This window comes from Tenrec ecaudatus, unplaced genomic scaffold, assembly GCF_050624435.1.
Source record: "Tenrec ecaudatus isolate mTenEca1 unplaced genomic scaffold, mTenEca1.hap1 Scaffold_539, whole genome shotgun sequence".
NCBI classification, from domain to species: Eukaryota; Metazoa; Chordata; class Mammalia; order Afrosoricida; family Tenrecidae; genus Tenrec; species Tenrec ecaudatus.
Genome location: NW_027459453.1, coordinates 495,740 through 520,631, shown reverse-complemented (window position 1 = coordinate 520,631; position 24,892 = coordinate 495,740).

Sequence of the window (24,892 nt, the reverse complement as noted above, 5' to 3'; positions counted from 1 at the left end):
AATATTGGAAATGAAAAGACAATGGTAGATTTAACGAGTTATTTAATGTAAAGCTGATGTCTGCTCTTTAAACCTTCACCTAAGTAACAATAGAAAATATTTTTAAAAACTTAAAAAAATTCTCTGTCTCTGAATTCTATTCTTTAACGACTATTTTAACACAGACACACACACGTTCTATTTTGTTACCATTAGACTCACAGTTTAATGATAAAAATTACATTAAAACAGAACAGAAAAGTTGGTGAAGGGAGACGTCGGACAGTACAAAAAAAATAAAAGGAATTTTTTAAATTTATTTTTTTAACAATTTATTGGGGCTGATACAATTCTTTTCACAGTTCATACATATACATACATCAATTGTATAAAGCACATCTGTAAAGTCTTTGCCCTAATCATTTTTTTCTCTTTTCTTCTTTTACATTTTTTTAGGGACTCAAAAAACTCTTACCACAATCCATACATATACATACATCAATTGTATAAAGCACATCCATACATTCCCTGCCCCAATCATTCTCAAGGCATTTGCTCTCCACTTAAGCCCCTTGCATCAGGTCCTCTTTTGAAATTTTTGTTTTTTAAAAAAGTGACTTACATAAGAAAAACTGTGCATGAGCAGCCAGTAGTAACTATTGGTCTCTCTGCACTCGGAGGAAACAAGAGTGAAGTCAAAAGACATGTTGAATACAATTATTACAATAGAATGATGAACAACCCAAACATTAGTCTCTATAATCTTGAGCTTGGAAAACCTAAATGGTGCCTGACTACCGCTACCTATTACTCTGAACACAATCACATTAGAAGGTCCTCAATGGAATGGGGGTAAAATGTGGAACAGAACTCATGATCATAAAACAGACTGGGTTTACTGGTTGAATGGAATCTAGTAGCATACCCCAAGAATATAACCAATGTCCTCTAGGCGTGGAACTGAAATGACCTTTTTTAAAACCATCAACAGCTTAAAACCCAAAGGGCAGCATTTACCCAATGACAAAGTCCAGAGGGTTACTAAAGAAGGAGTGATGGTAAGAGAAAGCCCAGTGGGGAAGTAGGATGGCACATGGAAGGTATTGGAGTGGATGTGCAAAATCAATGTGTATGAATTTTTTGATGTAAAACTGATGAACTTCTCTGTAAACCTTCACTTAATTGGTAATAAGTATACTTCCCTTCCCCCACCCTAACAGTTTCAGAGTCTCAAATGTTTTCGTGTGTTGTATCTTCATTTTCATTTGACTCTAAATATTCACTGGTTGTTTGTATAATGGTTTAATTTCCATATAATTGTGTATTTCAGTTTCATTGTGTTACCAAATTCTGTTTACATTCAATTGTGATCAAGAAATATACTTTGTCGCAGTCTGCTCCAGCAAGGGGACAGCATGCCACCAGCTGTTGTCAGTTGTCCAGTTCCCTCTGTGTCCCATTAGCTTCCCCCAGGGACGTCATCCTCCGAGCCTGGCGTGCCAGCGTGGGGTCTAGTCCCGCTCTCTTTCTCTTCCTCTCTCCTGGCCTGCCTCTGTGTGGGTGTGGCATGCTGGCTCCTCTCCCTAGCCTGTAGCTCTCTCTCTTCATGCATCCTTCCATGTGACCATGCTGTCCTCATGGTTTGGTGCTTCATAGTAGGGTCTACATGCACTCCAGGCTGGGAGAGGCAGCTCCTGGACAGTCTTGAAGGCCAGCGAAGAGACCCAGGATTTTTGTATAGTTCTTTTCTCTTTTTAAAAAATTTTTCTTATTGATTTACTATTTTTATTTTAAAAAATCATTTTGGGCTATGTCATAGTCGGTGTACCTACCTATATAGGATAGGTATGGGAGGCATGCTTGAGGTGAGAGCATTGGGACCAACGGTTCCAGGGAGACCTGGGAGGTCAGAGTGGTGGAGGAAGGGGGTGCTGAGCAGGCTGCGCCATGGACAGGGGAACAACTGGGGTGTCAGAGCCAGTAATGAGGATATAGGGATCCAAGGTGGGGGTGGTGGTAATGTTGGAGCAACAGCAGACTAGCTAAGGGGGTTACCAAGAGGCAGAAATAAGGGGAAAGTGGCAGTGGGACATGAGGAAGGTAAAAGGCAACAGAGGAAGGACCAAGGAAGCAAAGCAATGGATAGAGGTATAAACATAGTGGTGTGCATATGTAAATACATTAATCTACAAAAATAGAGGTATTGGCCCATGTACATATATTTATATGGCAATACCCTGAGGTAGGGGATGGACTTTGGGCATCCACTCATATCCTCCTTCCATTCAAGAACACTTTGTTCTATGGGGACCCAATGCCCATCTGTAGACAACTGGACATCCATTGCAGAGCGGTAGTGGGGAGATGAGTCACTCAGGCTTCAGTGTAGCAATAACGAAACTCACAACTTTCCTCTAGTTCTTAAACACTTCCTCCCCCCAACTATCATGATCCCACTTCTACCTTGCAAACCTGGTTAGACCAGAGGATGCACAGCGGTACAGTTGGGATTTGGAAACAGGGAATCTAGGACAGATGAACCCCCTCAGGACCAACAGTGAGAGTGGTGATACCGGGAGGGAAGGAGGGGTAGAAAGGGGAAACCAATCACGGGATCTATATATAACCTCCTCTCTGGGGAATGGGCAACAGGAAAGTGGGTGAAGGGAGACGCCTGGCAGTGTAAGATAAGATAAAATAATAATTTATAAATTATCAAGGGTTCATGAGGGAGAGGGGAGCGGGGAGGGAGAGGGAGAGAAAAAAGGAAAATGAGGAGCTTATTCCAGGAACCAAAGCGGAATGCGAAGTTTGAGAATGATGAGGGCAATGAATGTATAAGTGTGCTTTACACAATTGATGTATGTGTGGATTGTGATAAGAATTGCATGAGCCCCAATACATAAATTTTTTTAAAAAGAGAAAGTTTTGTTCTAACCAGTCAGCAGCATGAGATGTTTACCCTCCTGACACAATCGCTGAAGACAAAATAGGTGCATAAACAAATGTGGTGAAGAGGGCAAATGGTGCCCGGTTATTAAAAGATATAGTGTCTGGGGTCTAAAAGGCTTGATGTCACACAAGCTGCCATTCAGCAGTGAAGCAACAAGTCCACATGGAAGAAGCACATCGCTGGTGCGATCATGAGGAGTCATAGGAACTGGGCATCAGCAGACACATAACAAATAAAAACGAGAGGGCTGGAGCAGAGATCCAAAGCTCATCTGTAGATAGTGGAACAATCTCCCCACAGAGGGACCACAGGGAAGGATGAGTCAACTTTCCTCTAGTTCTTAAATATTTCCTCCCCACCACTATCATGATCCCAATTCTATCTTAAAATCTGGCTAGACCAGAGGATGTACACGGGTACAGAAAGAAACACAGGGGATCCAGGACAGATGAACCCCTCAGGACTAGTGGTGAGAGTGGCGATAATTCAAGGGTGGAGGAAAGGTGGGATAGAATGGAGGAACCGATTACAAGGATCTACAATATAAGCCCCTCCCTGAGGAACAGGCAACAGAAAAGTGGGTGAAAGGAGATGTTGGACAGTGTAAGACATAACAAAATAATAGTAATTTATAAATTGTCAAGGGTTCATGAGGGAAGGGGGTGGGGAGGGAGGGGAAAAATGAGGAGCTGATACCAAGGCCTCAAGTAGAAAGAAAGTATTTTGAGAATGATGATGGAAATAAATGTACACATGTGCTTGACACAATGGGTGTAGATATGGATTGTGGTAAAATGATTAAAAAAGAGAGAAAGGAATATAGTCATTGTACAAAAAATAAGAAAAGAATATAAGCCAGGTGACATTCCACCATTTCCAGATCTAGCTCTTTCTTTTTTATTAAATCAGTTTTTGGGGGGCTCGTACAACTTAAAAAATAGTTTTATTGGGGGCTTGTATAACTCTTATCACAATCCATAAATATATCAATTTCCAAGCACATTTGTACATTTGTTCTCATCATTTTCCCTTTTGTGTTCAACTTTGAGTGACTTTCTAGTATCATTCCTTCACATTTCTCACGTTGGAGGACTGGATTTAAGTTTTCTTGTATGGGAGTCTAATAGCTATGAACGCTCAGCTTTTATCTTGGAATACTTAACTTTTTTTTGAAGGACAATTTTTACAGTCCTTAATTTTTGAAGGACCGCTTTACAACTTGTACAGTGTGAGCATTTTTCTTAAAACAAGTATGGATAGATATAATCATATTTATCATATGAGCAAGGGGAACACTGCGGAGCATGTTTGGGAACATGGCAGGGCTGAAAGAGACAGGTTTTGTGCTACATTTTATTCATTCCTAAACAGTGTTATATGAAAAAAGAAACTTTTAATTAAAAATATCTTTTGAAAGAAGGGCTTGGCTCCCCTCCTTGACCCCAGTGAAAAAGCCTATCACTCATACCTGGCCTGCCCTCAAAAGATCAGGTGATATTTTTACATCATTTACCACAATTCATATGCATTCTGATTCAACCCAATAATTGCAGCAATACCGTCAATGTACCATTTGAGTTCAGTTCCCGATCTGCAGGGGAAGAGTGCAAATCTTGGAGGTCCTGCCTATCTCTGTTCGATCAGTAAACCTGGCATCCTTTAGGGTTATGTTCTTAACTTCTCCCACACTCTAGACAGAACCTTCTGTTGTGATCCTTTTCATAACACTTGGTCATGGTAGCTGGGTGCCGAACAATGTTTTCAATTTCTAGGTTGTGAAGACTGACGTTTTCCTGGTCCTTCAGTCTGGGCACTTAATTCGGAGACCTGGGTTTGCTGACCTGGGTTTGACCAGAGCCTGAGCTGAATGTCTTTGGGTTGAGGCTCATAGCAGAGTTGTATGCCACTTCGGGTGTTTATTAGCATACCTGAAACTCTGTAATGTGTCCTGTTAAACACCTACCCTGAGCATTTCTCTTGGCACTATAACTTATTGAGTTATTAAATTCTTTCATCACGCATTTTGTCTGTGAGTTTCTGTGTAGCCGTTCCAATGGATACATGCAAAAGTAAAAGAGTGGACACTAATCAAGACTATATAATGCATATATAATAAATGTACAAAGAGACCAGGACACTTACTTACCATCTTTGGGATAGTGCGTGCCTTTAGGACGAGTAAAAGGTTGCAATCAATAGAATACGACCTTCACCTCTATCTAAAATATTTTATATCTTTTAAAAAGAAAAATTTCAAAATATTATATTAAATGCATCTAGTTGATGGGTATATGGGTTTTCTCCTAAAACTGTATTTTCTAATTATTTGAGATATTTTATAATTGAAGAACAAAGGACAACATTGAAATTTTTTAATTGAAAAACTGCAAATACAGTGACTCATTTCACATTACAGTAGTACATTCAGATAAACAAATGACCATCAATTTTGGTATAAAACTATATTTTTATCTTTTTTAACATATAGTTCAATTCCCAGTGCAAAAACACTCCAATGAAAAAAAGATTAATGTACAATAAATACAAGCCTACAGATGTAACCACAGTACCAATATTTACATGTGGTAAAGTGGTTCCAAACGAACAAGAGTCCTCCCCTTTATTGTCTAGAGGACACTCTGCTTACAGAGGGAAGCCCTTCTGGAAAGTCTGCACTCAGCAGCCATTGGGAAGTGTAACAGAGGACAGAGCTGAATAACCAGACAGTAAAGCTCTTAGGTTCAGGGTAATGGTTTCATGGGACATACCATTATTTGGCTTATTAACATGTTTGGTGCTTCTGTTCTACCTCCTCCTTCAGTTGTCAGGCACAGTTGGTGTCGATTCATGTGGAACAACAGAATCGAATAGAGTAGGATTCTGGAATGCATGGCTAATTAGCTGCCTCCATAAACAATGCCCTCCTTTGTCACGAGTCCAAATGAATTGCATGGTGCCTGGCTACCACTGCTGAGCATTTTGATCAAAGAGTTCAGAGAAGGATCCTGAACAAAATGGGGCAAAAATACAGACAAGAATATAAAATTCTCACAATTCCCAACTTTCTGGAGCCATGGAGGGTGGCTGAACTCCTAAAACTATTGCCTTAAACCAGAAATGTATCATAATGTCTTCTTGAAACCAAGTAATAGTTTGGCTTAACTAGTAAAAAAAAAGTCTGCTTTGAGCTTGATGATCTTTTAACAACTATGTATGTGGAATAAAATGGAAAACAACTTGAAGTATTTGCCTGGGACTTTAAACAAAAAACAAAGCCAACCACACTGCCATGAAATCAATTCTGATTCACAATGACCTTACAGGACCGAGTAGACCTGCCCCTATGCGTTTCTGAGACCGCAACTCTTCATGGGAGCAGACAGCCATGTCTTTCTCCCAAGTCTGTTGGATTTAAAGTGCTGCTTTTGTGGCTAGCAGCCCAGCGCTGTCATCACCATGCCACCTGGACTCCCCTGGAACTCTAAGGGGAGTGAATTTATGCTAACAGATGAGCAACAACTCAAAAAAGCTGAAAATGCCTACAGACCGGAGGAATATAATCCGTATCAGCAAACTGTATACATTAAAAACTGCTGAAGTGATGTATGTTTTGTTGTGTGTCTGCTTAAGAAAACATAAATGAAATTTAAAAGGAAAAATATGATAAAGCTGTCTAGAGCCCTACTTTACATTTTAATCTTTGAAGCCAAAGTCACTACGAATTGTAATTGACTCGATGGCAATGAGAGCTTAAGTCGAAAATGCAGTATTGGAACTGCATTATCTTAACCCACTTTCTCTGTCAGGCCTGACCAAGTGTTTCCATCATGTTTTCCCAGTGGTAAAATTGGGAGTTTTATAAAAATGTGCTCTTGTCCAACACGTGTATGTTCCCAGGATCTGGCACAGAGCAGATGCTGCTGGAACGAGCCAGACACCACAGTCGCCCTGTTTCTGAGGACCATGGCCAATAAGCTGCAAGTGATTAAGGCATCACAGTGGCTCAGGTTTTAAGATTTTCTTTTCAGAATGAATTCCAAGAAAGCAAGCAGTCTTTACACACAGAGGGATGCCGGAGAAATCTTACTGATTAATTTGTTGAGAGCTCTGAGTTTTTCTTCCAAGATGAGGCTGTTTTTCTCAGCTCCTCTTTGTTTCTCTTCAGTAACCTGGAGGGCTTTTAGCAGGTGTGCGTTCTCCACATAAAGCTCCTTGAGCAGCAAATTGGACTTCACACTGTTTTCAAACTAGAGAGGGAAGAGAGCCACCCATTACTGTGAGTGCAGGGAAGGGGTACATGCTCCCGACCCTGTTCATTCCACGGTCGTTGAAATGATAACTTTAGGCTCTTAAGGATATAACAAAAATATTGCGTGTATGACACTTCTTGTTACCCTGAAGTGAGACCTCCAACTGAGGGTGTGATGAATTATGTACTGGAGAAAATTTAAGGGAAATTGTGGGAATCAGTTTAACCGGAAGACCCAAGAGTCACAAATCAACAGTTCTCAGAAAGGCTATTGTACGATACAATAATGAATTGCAAAGAATGACAACAATTTTTGGTTCTTTACTGCCCCTTGCCCTAGGAATCACTGTGGCCCTGACCCCCACTGCTGTTTCCTGGGTCTGAGCTTTCTGCCAAACCCATACGGTTTCACAGATGTGAATGACAGGAAACACTAGCAATGACCTCATTCAAAATACAAGGGCACAAGAATCCCAGCATGGGGTTCAGTCAACACCAAATTTCACTTGTAGAACATAGTCAGTAAGCGCCCACATGCCAGGTCTTGCTCTAGCACTAGCGAAGCAGTGGTGAACGTAGTCTCTGGGCTGTGCACCACATATGCTAATGAGAACCAAACTTAGTATGCCATATGGGGGAAGTGCTGAAAAAACCAAGCAAGGAGCAAGAGGGGGGCAGCTAGTTGGTTGAGGGAACTGTAACGACTAACGTAAACCTCAATTTGACTAGACTGTGATTCTCATCAGTCTGACAGGTGCTTTTTCATAATGGAATCAACTTTCATTTTTGTGATCTGATATGAACAGCCAATCAGTTGAAAGGGAAATTGCCTCGGGAGTGTGGCCAGCTTCCTTTATCGAAGTGGAAGTTGTGGCAAAGTTTGCTCTCTTTCTTGACCTGCACTCTAGTTGCCTGATCTGCAGTTCCTGTGTTATAAACCTGAAGAAGTCTCCATCCTAACCAGCAGGTCGTGGATTCACCAGTCCTACAACCCCACAAGTCATCAGAAATCCTTAGCTTCCACTGGACACAAACGGTAGGTTTGGGACTTGCCAACCTCTACAACTGCATAAACCCCTACCATGCAGCAAATCTCTTTATATGTATGTATGTGTGCATCTCACTGATGCACCCCTCTCGAGAACTCAGACTTAGCTATTTGGCACCAAGAGTGATTCTAGAAGAACAAAACTCAAAGAATAAGTGGTAGTTACATCATTTCATGTCAACTTGAAGATATATGAAAGTGTAAGGGTAGAGTTTAGTCTGTCAATCAGGTCACACCCTGATGGTGACTCTCTGTGGGCGAGACTTTCTCATAAGCAGGGTCCTGGGCACCTCCCCCACTCTCTGTGCCTTCACTTTCCTGGCTGCTGCAAGCACTACGATACGGTCAGTTGGATCCACATAACTAAACCCACTGGCCTGTGATTGTCCTGCATTCTGCATCATTGCATGTGACTTAATGAGTCTGAAGAGCGACTTATAGACTGAAGAGCTGGACTGGGATGGAATGTTTTATTGATCCATAATTACTTCTTGAGATAAAACTTTTTCTTATACATATATGAGTATCTCTGGATTTGTTTCTCTAGTCAACCCGGCCCAACACAGAATGCTTTCTTTCTTTTTTAGTTATATACTTTCCTTGGGAACTCTTACATCTCTTATCACAATCCACACAATCATCCATTGTGTCAAGCACATTTGTACATCTGTTGCCATCATCATTCTCAAACATTTGCTTTCTACTTGAGCCCTTGGCATCAGTTCCTTGTTTCCCCCCTCTCCCCAGTCCCCCTCTCTTATGAACCTTTGATAATTTATAAATTGTTATTTTGTCATGTCTTACACTGTCCGACATCTTCCTTCACCCACTTTTCTGTTGTCTGTCCCCCAGGGAGGGGGTTTTATGTAAATCCTTGTGACTGGTTCCCCCTTTCTATTCTACATTCCCTTGACACTCCCGGTATCACCACTGGTCCTGAGGAGTTCATCCATCCTGGATTCCCTGTGTTTCCATTTCCTATCTGTATCAGTCTACATCCTCTGGCCAGATTTGTAAGGTAGCATTGGGATCATGATGGCGGGGGAGGGAGAGGAAGCATTTAAGAACTAGAGGAAAGTTGTATGTTTCATCATTGCTACACTGCACCCTGACTGGCTTGTCTCCTCCCCATGATCCTTCTGTGAGGGGATCTCCAGTTGCCTAAAGATGGGCTTTGTGTCCCTACTCTGCACTTCCCCTCATTCACCATGATAGGATTTTTTGTTCTTTGATGCCTGATATCTGATCCCTTCGACACCTCATGATCACACAGGTTGTTGTGCTTTTTCTATGTGGGTTTTGTTGCTCTGAGCTAGATGGCCAATTGTTTACCTTCAAGCCTTTAAGACCCCAGATGCTATATCTTTTGATAGCTGGGCACCATCAGCTTTCTTCACCACATTTGCTTATGTACCCATTTGTCTTCAGCGATCATGTCAGGAAGGTGAGCTTCATGGAATACCAGCTTAATAGAACAAAGTGTTCTGACATTGAGGGAGTACTTGAGTGGAGGCCCAATGTCCATCTGCTACCTTAATACTAAATCTATAACTATATGCACATAGATCTATTTCCCCATCATCATATATAAATATATTTACATATGTACACACCTGTACTTAGACCTCTATAAATGCCCTTTGCCTTGTAGTTCTTTCCTCTATTTCCATTTACTTTTCTCTTGTCCCACTATCATGCTCAGCCTTCATTTGAGTTTCAGTAATTCCTCTCAGTTACATTGTCCTTGATCAAGCCCTACTAGGCCTCTTACACCATTCTCGTCACTGATTTTGGAGCACTTGTTGTTCTCTTGTCCCTGGGTTTGTTAACTCCACTACAGCATGCTTTCTGAACTTATTCTCAAGTCTGGCTGGATTTAAAAGTACTAATTGCTCGACTTCCAATAGTAAAGAGGCATAGTAATCCATGGCATGAGGTGGCAATAAAGACAAGCATAATATCCCCACCATTAGATCAAACATCTGTGAGAGACAATGCTGTGAGTGACTACTATTTCATTATTATCTTTCAACATTTTTGTTACACCCACAAGCATAGTGAAGCTGGCTGGTTCAGCTTTCAGATACACAACGCGGAAAGAGAAAATGATGAGTCCAGAGCTTCAAAGTCCTGGCTCAAGCAGTACATAAAGGACCTGAAAGTTGCTATTTGGGTCTTGAAATAAAGTCTTATTTCTTGTAGCAGTGTTGAGATTGCTGAAAACCCATCCAGAGTCTTATCCTCACTACCACTGAGTTGGCTGCAATGCACAGTGACTGCATAAGCCAAAATCGAATGTCCTCGAGGGCTCTGGGGGCTATAAATATTTATCGGAGCACAAACTTCATCTTTTACCTGGGGCGTGGCTGGTGCTTTTAAAATCGCTGACCTTTAGCTAACAGTCCAGTTTGTAACCCACACACCACCATCATTCCTGAGTCCTAGCTGAAGAATAGCTAATTACACCATCAACTGAATCCCTTATGTTGAAAGGTTTGACGGGGAAGATGTGAGATCCTGAAAATTGAGATGGGAAAATGTGGACAATAAAAGGATCAAGCTAGGGACATGGAGCCCTTATTGTTGAATTACCTTTTTTTATTTTCAGAAGGACCAGCCTCCTGCCCCCATCTGAAGGGATTAACCCACCTTCTTTGCCTGAATCACCTTCGAGAGTAAAATCAGCCCTCTTATCCTCATCTGACCATAGTCCCACAGCTGTGTCCCAGGAATCTTTGTATGAGGCAAATGCTTTGCAAGATGCACTTTTTGCTTTTAGAACAATAACTAGTGTGAAGTCCACTGTCCCGTGACACGACTTCTTTGAGGCATAAAGTGTGGCCCAGGAGGAGGTATGGCATACTCCAGACAGAGACTGCTTGCTTTTCCTACTGAACACAAGGAGAAACAAAGGCCTCGGGATTAGGTGTGGGAACTGTGTCAGTCTGAGTGTAGTGCTATGAGCCTGCCAAGTGGCAAGTCTTCATTCGATGTTTCAGCTCACGGCGTCAGAAAAGTACCTAGTAGTTACATTGTTGCAGGACGACAATGAGGACTATGAAGTGGCCTATACTGAAAGAAGTTGAATTGCTTTTATATACTGGAAAAGGGATCTAAAAGCTGAAGTAAATTGGAATGTTAGAGTAGATTTATCAAGATGGACATACCCACACATTCAGGGGATGCTTAGAGGGCTCTATCAATTCCAAGATGAGCAAGTGTATAGGCCCACAACTCCTATGAATCCTCTGAGGTAGAAATCCACTACACTGTCAGAATATAGATAGTTAATATTTCTCAAAGGATCCCTATGGCACTAAACTGACACTCATTCTAGGAGGCCCAAATGTCAGCTCATGCCTATCCAACAGTGGGTACAGTGGTCTCTGAAATAATCCTGTAATAATCTCTCCAGGTCCAGAATATGCAATTGGCAGAATTTTGGATCCCTGGCACATGGAGAAAGGGTTATTACAGTAAGAAAGGCCAAGTGGAAGCCATTAGAACTTTCCTCAAAGAAATATTAGACCAAAAGCAGTATTACATTGCTGGAGAACCTGCAGAGATTAATGTCACCATAAAGACTTGAAGAATGGAGGGGGATGATTTCCACCACAATCTCATTCAACTTACCTATCTGTCTTGTGCAAAAAAAAAAAAGGATCCTAAGAGAGTGACAGTGAATTGATATAAACTTAACCAGTGGTGGCTCTGATTGTAACTGCTAATCCAGATGTGGTTTCACTGCTTGAGCACATTAGTACATTTCCTGGAAGACAGCACATAGCTATTGCTTTAATCAATGTCTTTTTCTTGATACCTGTCAGAAGCAGTGTACCTTTAGCTATCAAGGTCAAGAATACAAGGGGGCTTCAAAAAGTTCTTGAATGAGATCAGGTCCCTTAAGGGTAGCATTGGTGAAGAAATTAGATGGTGCCCCACTAATCAGACAGAACAGCATCTGGGATCTTAAAGGCTTGTTTCCAAACAAGCAGCCATCTAAGTGAGATGTCAACTAATCCACATGGAAGAAGCACACCAACATCTGTTATCCATGGATTGTAAATTATATAATCCAAATCGGAAGAAGGGAATAGTATCAAAGCTTAGCAGGCGAGATTCTGGTTTTCAGAAGGGAATGGATGAGAGCGGAAGGCCAAAATACATTTGCAGGAGCTACTCAGCGAATAAGTCTCCAGTGATTTTCCGATGAAACTGAGGAATGGGAAGAACCTGGTTACCAGATGAGAGTACTGAAGATGACTATAGGAAATTAAAATGATAACTCTGACTTGAATAGCTAAAATCTCGAACAGTTAAAACTATGGGGGTTTATTTCTGTTGTATTTTGTCATCGTGGTTAGCCGTCTCGATTCTTTGTTATGTTTTTGCTTAACGCCTGGCCTGCAGTTCTAGTTCATAAACCTGCAGACATCTGTTCCTCTGCTACCCCATGAACCAGCAGAGGTCTCCAAGTTGCCACTGGACCCACGGATATGGGACGTGCTAACCCCCCCATGTGTGTGAGTCACGAAGTACAATTTTCTCAATATATTTACATACATGTTTTACTGGTTTTGCTTGTCTACAGAAACCCCGAGGCTGTTCCTGTAAGATGACATGTGAACGGAGTTCTGAGTAAAATGAGAGTCCAGAGACTATCCCAGTATTTCCCAAAGGGGGCGGTACTGCCCGTTGGGTAGCAGTGAAACAGTCCAGTGACGATGTCTGGGCCTCAAAGCATCCAGGGGCGCTACACAAGCAGACACCCAAACCGTATCCTGAATTAGGGGCAATAGTACAAAAGATTTTAATGGTCAGGTGGACAATGAGTGATTTTTTTTTCCTGTAAAAAGGGGTGGTAGGCCAAGTAAGTTTAGGAATCTAGGGGCTATGTGAACACCAGGTAGCAAGAAGAGAGATTACAAAGACCTTGCAGCTGGTCAGGGCCTCGGGTGACTAGGTAGCAGCAGGCAGCCACCATAGCTGAAGGTGTGTGCTCCTGAGGAAACATAGACAGGAAGTCAGGGCAGGAGTGGACACTAAATCTAAGAGAGCCTTAAAGGACACCGTGACAAGGTTGACTTTTACTTTGAAGAAGATGGGAAGGTGTGAGGCGCGGCGAGCTGAGATCTCAGAGGTATTGCAGCGCCTGTGCTAAGAAGAAATCAAGGCCGGTATGCAAGGCAGAACCAGGAAGGCCAGAGAGAGGGCATAAAGTGAGGGGGTGTGGACCAGAGTGAGATCAGTGGGGTACGAGTGCTTGGAGTCTATATCCATTCTGAAAGCTGAGCTGCGAATTAGGTGTAGACCCAGGCAGGGGGGACGAACAGTGGCTGAGCCATGAGAGGAGCATGGAAGGGAGAGAAGCAGGGTTGTGAGCACAGAGTCTTTGAAGGGCATTTAAAGAGCAGAGAGGAGGGCTGAGGGCTAGGCCAGAGGGCCAGGCTTCTTTACAATGGGCTTACATACTTATGGCAAGGAGGGCTCCCAGTGAGTGGGGGAATAAAAAAGAGCAAGGCAGGATGGAAAGAAGAGGAGAAAGGGGACTTAAGAGGAGTAGGGGAGGGACAGGAGGAAGTAAAGGAACAGTAGAACAGTGACAGGCATGGTGCCTGGCACTCGGTAGAGCAAAACCTTTTACAGGGCCGAGACTATTTTCCCACAACCACGAACAGGGAAGTGTAAGTGTGTGGGTGCCTATTTATGGCTGTCTGGTGATCAGGAAATGTTACCGGTATTTAGCACCTGTCAGGAAGGATTCTCAAGTACAACACATGTGATATTCCACCAGTGAGCAACATGCTTCCCCCAATGCTAATCTGTTTTCTACTTGAGGTATACGATGGGGTACCCCCAAAACCTGGAATTTTGTTTCAAAGCTTTGTATTTAAATTTTTTTACAAAACAACCTTATCACCTTCAAAGTACTCTCCATTACACCTAATACATTTGTCAATTCTGCGCTTCCATTCTTGGAAACATTGTTTTTTTTCAAATTCAGCTGTTTGGACGGCTGACAGCACCTCTCTCATTTTTTTGCTTCATCTCTTCTATATCATCAACTAGCTGTCCTTTCATGTTCCTCTGCATTGGTGGAAACACAAAGAAGTTGCATGGAGTGAAGTCAGGTAAGGTGCATGGGACAAGAGAGGCATGCTGTTTCTTGTCAAAAATTGGCACACTGAGATGGCATGTGAGCAGTTGCATTGTCATGATGGTAAAACCAGTCCCCCATCTGCCACAAATCAGGTCTTTTTTGTTGCACATTGTTACACAATATTTTCAAAACCTCTAAATAGAAAGTTTGATTAACAGTCTGACCTAGTGGAAGGAACTCTAAATGCACTATATTATGGACATCAAAAAAATCAAATGAGCATAATCTTGATCTTTAATTTCACTTGACGAGTTTTTCTTGGGCAAGGTGATGATGGTGTCTTCCCCTGGCTTGACTGAAGTTTGCTTGTCACCAGTAATGACCTTGAGAAAAGTCTGGATCACTTCAGAGTTGTTCTTTCCAAGAATGACTTGTTTCCAGTTGACACTCCTTCTTGGTGGCCTGTCACAAATCTTCTGTTAAACTTCACTGAACTAAGCTCCAAGATAGTCCAGATAACTTCCCCATCTTTTTAATGGTCCATCATTGGTCTTCAAGCAAAAGTGGATGAATTTTTTGGACATTTTTGTCTGTTTGGAAAGTTGATGGACATCCAGAATAAGGTTTGTTATCGATCGACATTTTACCTTTTTGGAAATAAGAAAACTACTGGTACACTTGAGTTTTTTTCAGAGTGCTATCCTTGTAAGTTGTATTCAACATCACAACAGTTTCTGTGACATTTTTCTGGAGCAGAAAGCAAACTTTCACAGCCACACGCAGTTCTCTTAAATGAGCCATCACAAAAAAACAAGGTGTGAGCAAAACTGCTTTTATGAAAAAATTCACTGTGACCAGAGAACCTTCCCAGGCGACGCCGCTGGGTGCACTAACTCAGAACAAGTTGCTCAATGCTCAGCTAGTAGGAACAATGCATCCTATGAAAGCTCCACAGAGTGGAGTTTTCCTGTTTTTCTTTTTTACCCACTCATATATGTTAGGTCATGATTAAGGGGCTGCTCAGATACCTTATCTGTGCAGTATAGTCTCCCCTAACACCCTGACTCTACAGTCCAGGAAAATGTGTTTTCTTCAAAGCCCTTGGCCAACTACAATCTTATTATTAGCTCTCATCAGCTCTAGAATTTAAGTTCCATGAGGGCTTATTTATCTCAGGTCTACCTAGAAAAATGCTTTCCTACACAGTAGGTGCTCAGTAGGCAATGTGCTGAATGAAGGATGCATGAATAAATCCATAACCTTCCTGAGGTTATGTGGCCATCTCAAAAAAGAAACCTTAAAATGATACCCAAAAGAAAATAAGTACAATAAACAAGCTAGTTATATATATATATATAATAGAATCTTTTATTGACTGCTATTAATTATGAATCCTGTGGAAAATTACTTTATGTTCAAGTATAAGGTGTTGACAGAGGCTCAGTCTGAGGGGTAACTAATGAACATGGCCTCTCGGAGTCTGTGACCAGACAGTCTCTTACTACACCAGCTGTGTGAATACCCAGGAGGTAGAAGTGTGCAGATATAAGATGTTTGTGAGGAAATGACAAGAACTTATCACTCACCTGGTCCTTCTGCTCATCTACTTTTTCTTGTAGAAGCATTTCCATATTCTTTAAGATCATTTCCACTTTATCCACTTGCTTTTCTGTGGTATTAAGTTGTTTTTCATGTATTTCCTGACAAAAGGAGGTTACCAATCAAAAAATTATGTTTTAAAAGAACTAACTTCAAGACATTTAAAATGGTATTTGGGCGAAATGTACACATCTACAAGTTACTAGCTACGAGCCTCTGTCTGAACATGGGATGCTAACAAGCTCTGTCAGGAGTATAGGTGTGGAGCAGGGCGTAGTGTTTTGCATAGGAATCCGACAGTGGCAGTTTCTTACATAGGCTTACAAAAAAACAAAAACAATGCCATCAAGCCAATTTGACTCACAGCGTCCCTCTATAGAGTTTCTGACAGGAGTTCTTTATGGGAATAGATAGGCTTATCTTTTTCCCTCGGATCATCTGGTGGATTTGAACTGTCAATCTCGCTGTCAGCAGTCCAATACTTATCTGGTAATGTAACCACTATTCCAAAGGCCTGTCATATGTTTTAACAGTTGTGTTCCTAGGTATTTACTCAAATGAGTTGAAAATCTGTATCCACATAAAAGCCTGCATACAAATATTTATCATAATTTTATTCATTATTGCCCCAAACTGGAAGTAATCAAGAGGTCCTTCAACAGGTCAATGGCTAAACAAACGAGCATATCTGTATCATGGAAATATTATCTAGCAAAAAAAAATAAATGAGCCATCAAGCCATGAAAAAAATATGGAGGAAACTTAAGTACTTATTAAGTACAAGAAACCAGTCTGAAAAAGCTACATAATGCATGATTCCAATTATAAAGCAAAATTAAAGAGACAGAAACAAGGTCAGCGACTAGCAGGAGTTCAAGGAACAATAGAGGAACAAACAGGTGGAGCAGAGAATTTTAAGGGCAGTGAAATTATTCTGCATGAAACTTTAATCTTGGGTACAGGGCATGCCTACGGGCAACCCTAAGCGTCATCCTGAATGGGAACAAGAGACAGCAGTTAATAACGAAAACTGATGCTGTGGAGTTAGTTCTAACTCACGGCAACACATGTATTTGTCAGAGTCGAAGTGCTCCATGGGGCTTTCTTGGTCATGATCTGACTCTGTAATTCTAACATCCCAGAAAACCTGATCTGATCTGTAACCACATGGAGTTTCTTTCTATCTCGTTATTTATTTTTCAATATGAAAACCGTTTGCAGTAGTGGTCTCATACAATATCTGTCTCTTGTGATTGACTAATTTCACTCAGCATCATGTTCTCCCGAATAATCCATATTATTGTTTTGCATCACATCTTTTAAAACAGTTGTATTAGCACTTCACCCACGTCATACAATTCAATCAGATCAAGAAAAGTTGTCCAATTGTTACAATATTTAATTCAAAACCTTTTTCTTCTTCCTTGTACTCATTGTAATTCATGTACTTATTTTTTCTAACTGTGGCACAAATATACAGAAATATTTTCCAATTGCACAACTTCTAGTTGTATAATTCAGAGCGAGAAGAGGCTCAATAATATTCTTCATGTTGTACAACTATCATTGTTATCCTTTTTCAAACTATCGACCACAGTGACAGACACTCAATGCTCCCAAAGCAACAGATCTTTCCCCTTCACCCATGGTAACTGTTGGTCAAGTTTGGTTTCTTTTTTTACAGTATTTTAAAAAATCATTTTATTAGGGGCTCATACAACTTAAAAAAAATTTATTATTATTTTTTAAACAATTTATTAGGGGCTCATACAACTCTTATCACAATCCATACATATACATACATCAATTGTATAAAGCACATCCATACATTCTTTGCCCTAATCACTCTCAAAGCATTTGCTCTCCACTTAACCCCTCTGCATCAGGTCCTCCCAAGAGCAACCTCACTGGACACCCCTCCCCCCACAATGTCAGCCCTCCCTCTTCTCCCCTCAACAGGCATGCACCTATGTTCCCCCAAATTTGACCATTGCCTTTCTTCTTTCCTGTGCTGCCCCTCGCATCAGTAAGCCCCATTCCTCTGACAGGGCTGATTCCCTCTCTGGGAGACCTCACCCCAAATCCACATGGCTACCTCTCAGGGACCAGCATCAACCCCACCCCATCCATCTGATTCCAGCTCTCATGAGGTGACCTTCGGCCAAGTGACCTACATGATACTTACTTTGAGCAGATGATGTGTGGCTCTTTAGCGGCCTGCCTGGTCCCCAGCCAGACGACTGGATGGCCTGCACACTTGAACTTGTGCCCGTTCTGCTGCATGTTCCTATTATCATGGACTCACACAGTGTTTATCCTTCTGTGCTTGACTAGCTTCACTCAGCATAATATCTTCCAGATGCCTCTACAACTTGAGGTGTTTCATTGCTGTTTTTAGGGATGTATTCCATTGTATGTATGTACCAGAGTTTTTATCCAGTCTTGTACTGATGGTAATGTAGGCTGTTTCCAGCTTCTTCCTGCCCACCCACCAGCTTTTTGCTACTATGAACTCTGCTGTGATGACCATTCGGGAGGGAAACATCTGTCCGTGATCTGCTTCTTATTTCTTTGGGGTACATACCAGCAATGGTATTGCTGGATCATATGGTAGTTCAGTTGCCATCTGTTTTAGGTATCGCCATACTGCCTTCCAGAGTGCCTGTACATATTTACCAGTCCACCAGCAGGGGATAAGAGTTCCTATCTCACCACACACTCTCCAACATTTGTTGTTCTGTTTCTTTTGAAAAATCATTTTATTGGGGACTTGTACAACTTATTGTAATCCTTCCATTGTGTCAAGCACATTTGTTCATTTGTTGCCATCATCATTTTCAAAATATTTTCTTTCTACTTGAGCCCTTGGCATCAGCTCCTCATTCCTCCCCCTACCTCCGCCCTATCCTCCCTTTCACATTCTGGTTTTTTTTAATTGGGCTAGTTATGGGCATTAGGTGGGATCTTATGGTCATTTTGACTCGCATTTCCTGGGTGGCTAGTGACAGGGAGCATGTATCAGTATACCAGTATCAGACTGTTTTGACAACTGTGGCTGTATAAGTAGGTTTTGGGGTCAAGTAATGTGAGATCACCTGCTTTGTTCTTTTTCTTGGGGAGTTCTTTGCTTATCCTGGGTTTCTTCCCTTTTTATATGGAGTTAATAATCAGTGTTTCCATTTCTTTGAAGAATGATGTTAGAATTTGGATCGGCAATGCATTTTATTTGTAGATTGTTTTAGATAGTATCAACATTCTCACAATACTGAGTCTTCTGATCCACAAACACGGAATATGCTTCCATTTGTGTAGATCCCGGTTGGCTTCTTATAGTAATGTTCTATAGTTTTCTTCGTACAAGTCTTGGTTTTTGGTTAAGTTTATTCCCAGGTATTTCAGCTTTTGCAAAGGATACTGATTCCTTGGTATCTTTTTCTGTACCCCCATCCCTGGTATAGAAGAAGTCAATTGTTACTCTTGTATACTGCTACTCTACTAAACTCCTCTATGACTTCCAGCTAGTCTCTTGTGGACCCTTTAGGATTCTCAATATATAAAATCATATTATTTGCAAACAGTGAAGTTTCACTTCTTATAATGAGATTCTTGAGGCTCTTGCTATCTATATTTTCAACTTGTCTTTTCAGAAAGGTTGTAGGAATTTACTCTCTTTTTAAGATTTAATTCCTTTATGCTACTCTTCTAAATAAAGCAGATTTATAAAAAACTATGATATTCCATGTTCTTTTCCCCCAGGCTTCCTGGCTATGTGTGGGGCAGTGTATGTCTCCATATCTTTAAGTTGTTGCTCTCATATTCCCACTCTGCACTGCCCACTCACCTGCTCTTTCACCTGGTGACCAGCCCGATCCATCTTCAGTGTCAGCAACTGAACGGGTACTTGGTTTTTCTCATTTTGAGCCTTGTGGACAAAGGCCTCCTCACCCAGGTGAAGGATCCTATGGTTGAGCTGAGATCACTGATCCTTGTATTTCTGACTCTAGAGCAAAAAAGGGTAAAACAATGATTGAAAACAAAAACGAAGCCCCAGCAGATCCTTTCAGTGGTTAATGAGGGGTAATTTTGTCTCACTGTGGGACGTGGCAACATCTGGAGGCATTTTTCATTGTCATAATTGGGGTAGGTAGGGGTGGCTACTGACATGTAGAAATGCTACTAAATATCCTACAGTGTATAGGACAGCCCCTATACAGAATTATCCAGTCTCACACAGCAATGATGCTGAAGTTGAGAACTCTGCTTTATTCCTGAGAAGAAGTGAGAATACATCTAGACCATTAAGAACATTCAAACCACTGTTCTGAAGGCCTCCCACTTTTATCTAAGTTATTTAAAACATCGTGTTAAGGGGGGGGAGGAAGAAACTTAAAGCATATGAATCTCTTCAAAAGGACCTCTGACCTGTCCCTGATATCCAAATCTATCTGGCAGTAAGTTGTTGATATTCTCAGTACCACTGGGCCAGGAAATTAGAGTGTCTGACAGATGTCCTCTTGGTGTATACACAAATGGCCGTGTGTTCCAACAGTTGCTAGAAAATTTCTCAGTTTTTCACCATAGAGATTTCAGTTACTGTCAACCACTGGTCAGGAGCATCTTTCAATAAATTGCAATTTAAAAGAATCAAATTACATTTTTGTTGGATTGCCTTTCTTTTTTTCTCACAACAATTAGTTTTCAGGGGAGAGATCAACCACAGTTCCAAGGTATTCCCACGTTGGTGTGAATACCTATGGTTCAGCAATGAGCAGAATCATATCATTTTTATCTTGTAGGTTTAATACGCACACACAAGGGTAAGTATCAAAGCATTGTATAATAGAAACTTGTTAAAAATGATTATGGAAACATATGTATGAATGTGCTTGACACAATGAATGTATGTATGGAATGTGATAAGTTGTATGAGCCCCCAATAAAAGGATTAAAAAAAGAAACCTTAATTAAACAAAACTATCAAAATATGAAGCTACTGTTTCATGTCATATCTTTATCTATGCCTATATGCTTCTGACGTGTTTTCATCTTTCTATTCATTTCCCAAAGAATTCTCACTCTTCAATTTATGTCATGTCAAATGGGAGTTTTGTCATGTTCAAGGGATGCAAATCATGTTCGTTTTAAATGTCCTCTGAGCTTGGGAACACAGAGCAGTGTGGAAGGCAGATAAGGCTGCGTCAGGTGGATGGGTCGTTCCCAATGAGGAGCTCGTCAGACAGTCCTTGCTACCCTCCAGGAGGAGCAGGTATGGCGCCGTAACAGAACACACGCCGTGGTACATTTTCCTGTCCTTCTTCCTCCTCCCCAGCGCAGCTTTCCATTCTCTTCAGATGTCTTCCTGAGAAGTCTCTGTGATCATCCTTGAGAAAATATAAAGAGGATTCCTTTGAAACCCAGAAAGAGAGTCTCCAAAGCCTTCTGAGGTGACTTGCCTTGAATTCATCTTTGAGGTCTTCCCGACCTTCATTAAAACGCTAAAAAGTATTGTGTTATGTGGAGCAGCAGCATTCCTGTAAACTTGTGGGAAAACTTAATTAATTTGGGAATATTCACTTGAGTTTTGTTAAAAATGTGATAGCCCTGATGTAAATGAAAATTGATTTTTTAAAATTTATGTTTTTCCCAGATCATTTTATTAGGGCATAATCCAGACATCATACCAATAGCTCTATCAGATCAAGCAGCGTTGTGCAATTACTGCATATAATCAATTTCTTCCTTTTCATACTACGTGATGTCAGCTCCCCATTACCTCTTTCCTCCCCATCAATACACCCCAAGAACTCTTACTCCAGTTATTACCTCTACAGATTCACCCAATCTGGGTTTGCTAAACCCCCAAACACAGAAAGATACATAACAGAGAATCAAGAAAGGTACCAAAATAACAAAATACAGCAGAGATAAGACCTAATCTAGAAAACAACAGCAAAACCCAGAAAATATTAAAAACTAGATAAAAGTCAAAGTGTATCTAAAGGGAGCTCAAATAACAAGATTTTAACCATTCAAGCCCTATTTATCATTTTAATTTACTATAATCGTCTTTCCAATACCAGCTGCCTGATAACCAGGTTATTCCTATCTCTCAGTGATAGTCAGAGGGGGGCCACTGGAGGCTTATTCCCTGTGGAGAACCTGAACATGTATTTTGGGCTCCCACTGTCAGCCATAGCTTTGTGAACACCAGAATGTCACAAATTTCAGCTCTGACAGCACTCCCTTCTTCAGATCTGGTTTATATAATTGATAATCCTTGGATCATCGATGATCGTGTGCTTCTTCCAGGTGAGTTTACTGACATCTCACTTAGATGGGTGCTTATTTGAAACAAGCTCCAATTATTTCCAACAGGGTTTTGTGGAGACCTTGGGTTTTTCTCTCTCTATAAAATCATACCATCTGCAAATAACTAGAGCTTAATTTCTCTTTGCCCAATTGCACTCCCTTAATCTCTTGTTGCCTTTTGATTCTGGCTAGGATCTAGCACAATGCTGAATAAAAGTGGGGATAATGGGCATCTTTGTCTGGTTCCCATTTTCAATTGCAATGATTTCAGCTTTTCTCCATCCAGTATGATACTGGCTGTTGGATATTAAGATATGGACTTTAGTATATTGAAGAATTTCCTTATATTTAATTATTGTTTTTATTAGGAATGGGTGTTGGATATTGTCAAATGCTTTTTCTACATCCATCAATATGATCATCTGGTTCTTCTATATTTTGTTTATATGGTGGTATGAATCCCATTTGGGCATGAAGTATTATTATTATTTTGATATGTTGTTGAATTCTACTGGCCAGGATTTTGTTGAGAATCTATGTTCATGAGAGATATTGGCTTGTAGTTTTCTATTTGTGTGAGGTCTTCCTTTCATTGTCATTGGTTTAGTAAATTTTTCTCCATCTTTTGACTCTCAGTCTGTTTTTGTCTGTGAGTTTGAGGTGTGTTTCTTGAAGGCAGCAGATTGATGGATCTTGTTTCCTAATCCAGTCTGCTACTCTGTCTTTTGACTGGGGTAGTTAGCCCATTGATTTTCATTGGTATTAATTCCAAATGCAGGTGAGTTACTATCATATTGTATTATCTGTGTTTGGGAGGGAGGAATCTATTCATGTCCTTGTTTCCCGTCTAGATCTACTGTTTTGGGTGTTGTTTTAGTGTGTTGACTTCTGGATAGTAGCACGGACTGTGGCGATCTCATAATGTTTTTGTGCTGTTGATTTTCTGACCATAGAGATATGGTTAGTGTTTTCGGCAATGCTGGTTTTGTTTTTATGAATTCTCTAACTATTTCCTTGTTTGGGAATACCTTTATTTCTTCTTTATATGTGATATATCGCTTTGCTGGATACAGGATTTTGGTTGGCAGGTTTTTACTTTGAAAGTTTGATCTATGTTGCTCCATTTTCTTATTTCCTGCATATTTTCTGCTGAGAGCTCTGAGCTTATTCCAATCTGATTACCTCTGAAGGTGACTTTTTCCCTCTCTAGCTGCTCTCAAGATTCTCTCCTTTTCCTTGAAGTTGAATATTTTGACTATCATATGTCCTGATGCCCTCCTATACATGTCCCCTACCCCCACCCCCCGGGTCTAACCTCCTTGGAGTTCTCTCTGTCTCCTGAATGGATATTATCTCCTCCTTTATAGTACTGGGGAAAATTTCCTCCACAAATTCTCTTACTAATTTATATGTAGATTTGTTTGTTTCTTCCCGTTCCAGTATTCCAAACAAGACATTCATTACTTCTGTTCATGGTTTCTCACATCATCCTCAGGTTTACTTCAGATTATTTTACTTTTTTGTTTGTTTCTCTCATTTGCTGAAGTCTGCATGGTTGTCTTCAAGTTCATAGATTCAATTTTCATTTTCTTCCATTCTATTGTTCAGTTCTTTTTTGGGGGTAATTATTTTATTGGGGGCTCATACTACTTTTATCACAATCCATTCATACATCCATTGTGTCAGCACATTTGTACATTTGTTGCCCTCATCATTCTCAAAACATTGCTTTCTACTTGAGTCCTTGGTATGAGCTCATTTTTTACCCTCCCTCCCTGCCCCCCTTTCTCATGAACACTTAATAATTTATAAATTATTATTAGTCATGTCTTACACTGTTCAACGTCTCTCTTCACCCACTTTTCAGTTGTACATCCCCCAGGGAGGGGGTTATATGTAGATCATTGTAATTGGTTCTCTCTTTCTACCCCCACCTTCCCTCCACCCTCCCAGTATTGCCACTCCCACCACTGGTCCTGAAGGGTTCATCTATCCTGGATTCCCTGTGTTTTCAGTTCCTATCTGTACCAGTGTACATCCTCCGGTCTAGCCAGATTTGTAAGATAGAATTGGGATCATGATAGTGGTGGGGAGGAAACATTTAAGAAATAGAGGAAAGTTGTATGTTCATCATTGCTACACTGCACCCTGACTGGCCCATCTCCTCCCCGTGACCCTTCTGTAAGGGGGTGTCCAGTTGCCTACAGATGGGCTTTGGGTCCCCAATCTGCACTCCCCTCATTCACAATGATATTATTTTTTGTTCTTTGATGCCTGATACCTGATCCCTTTGACACTTCATGATCACACAGGCTGGTGTGCTTCTTCCATGTGGGCTTTGGTTGGCCTAGAAGGCCACTTGTTTACCTTCAAACCTTTAAGACTCTAGATGCTATATCTTTTGATAGCCGACACCATTGACTTTCTTCACCACATTTGCCTTCAGTGATTGTGTCTGGAAGGTGAGCATCATGGAATGCCAGTTTAATAGAACAAGTGTTCTTACATTGAGAGAGTACTTGAGTAGGGGCCAAATGTCCATCTGCTACTTTAATACTAAACCTATAAATATATGCATAGTTCTATTCCTCCATCATCATATATAAATATATTTACATATGTACATGCCTATATTTAGAGCTCTATAAATGCTAT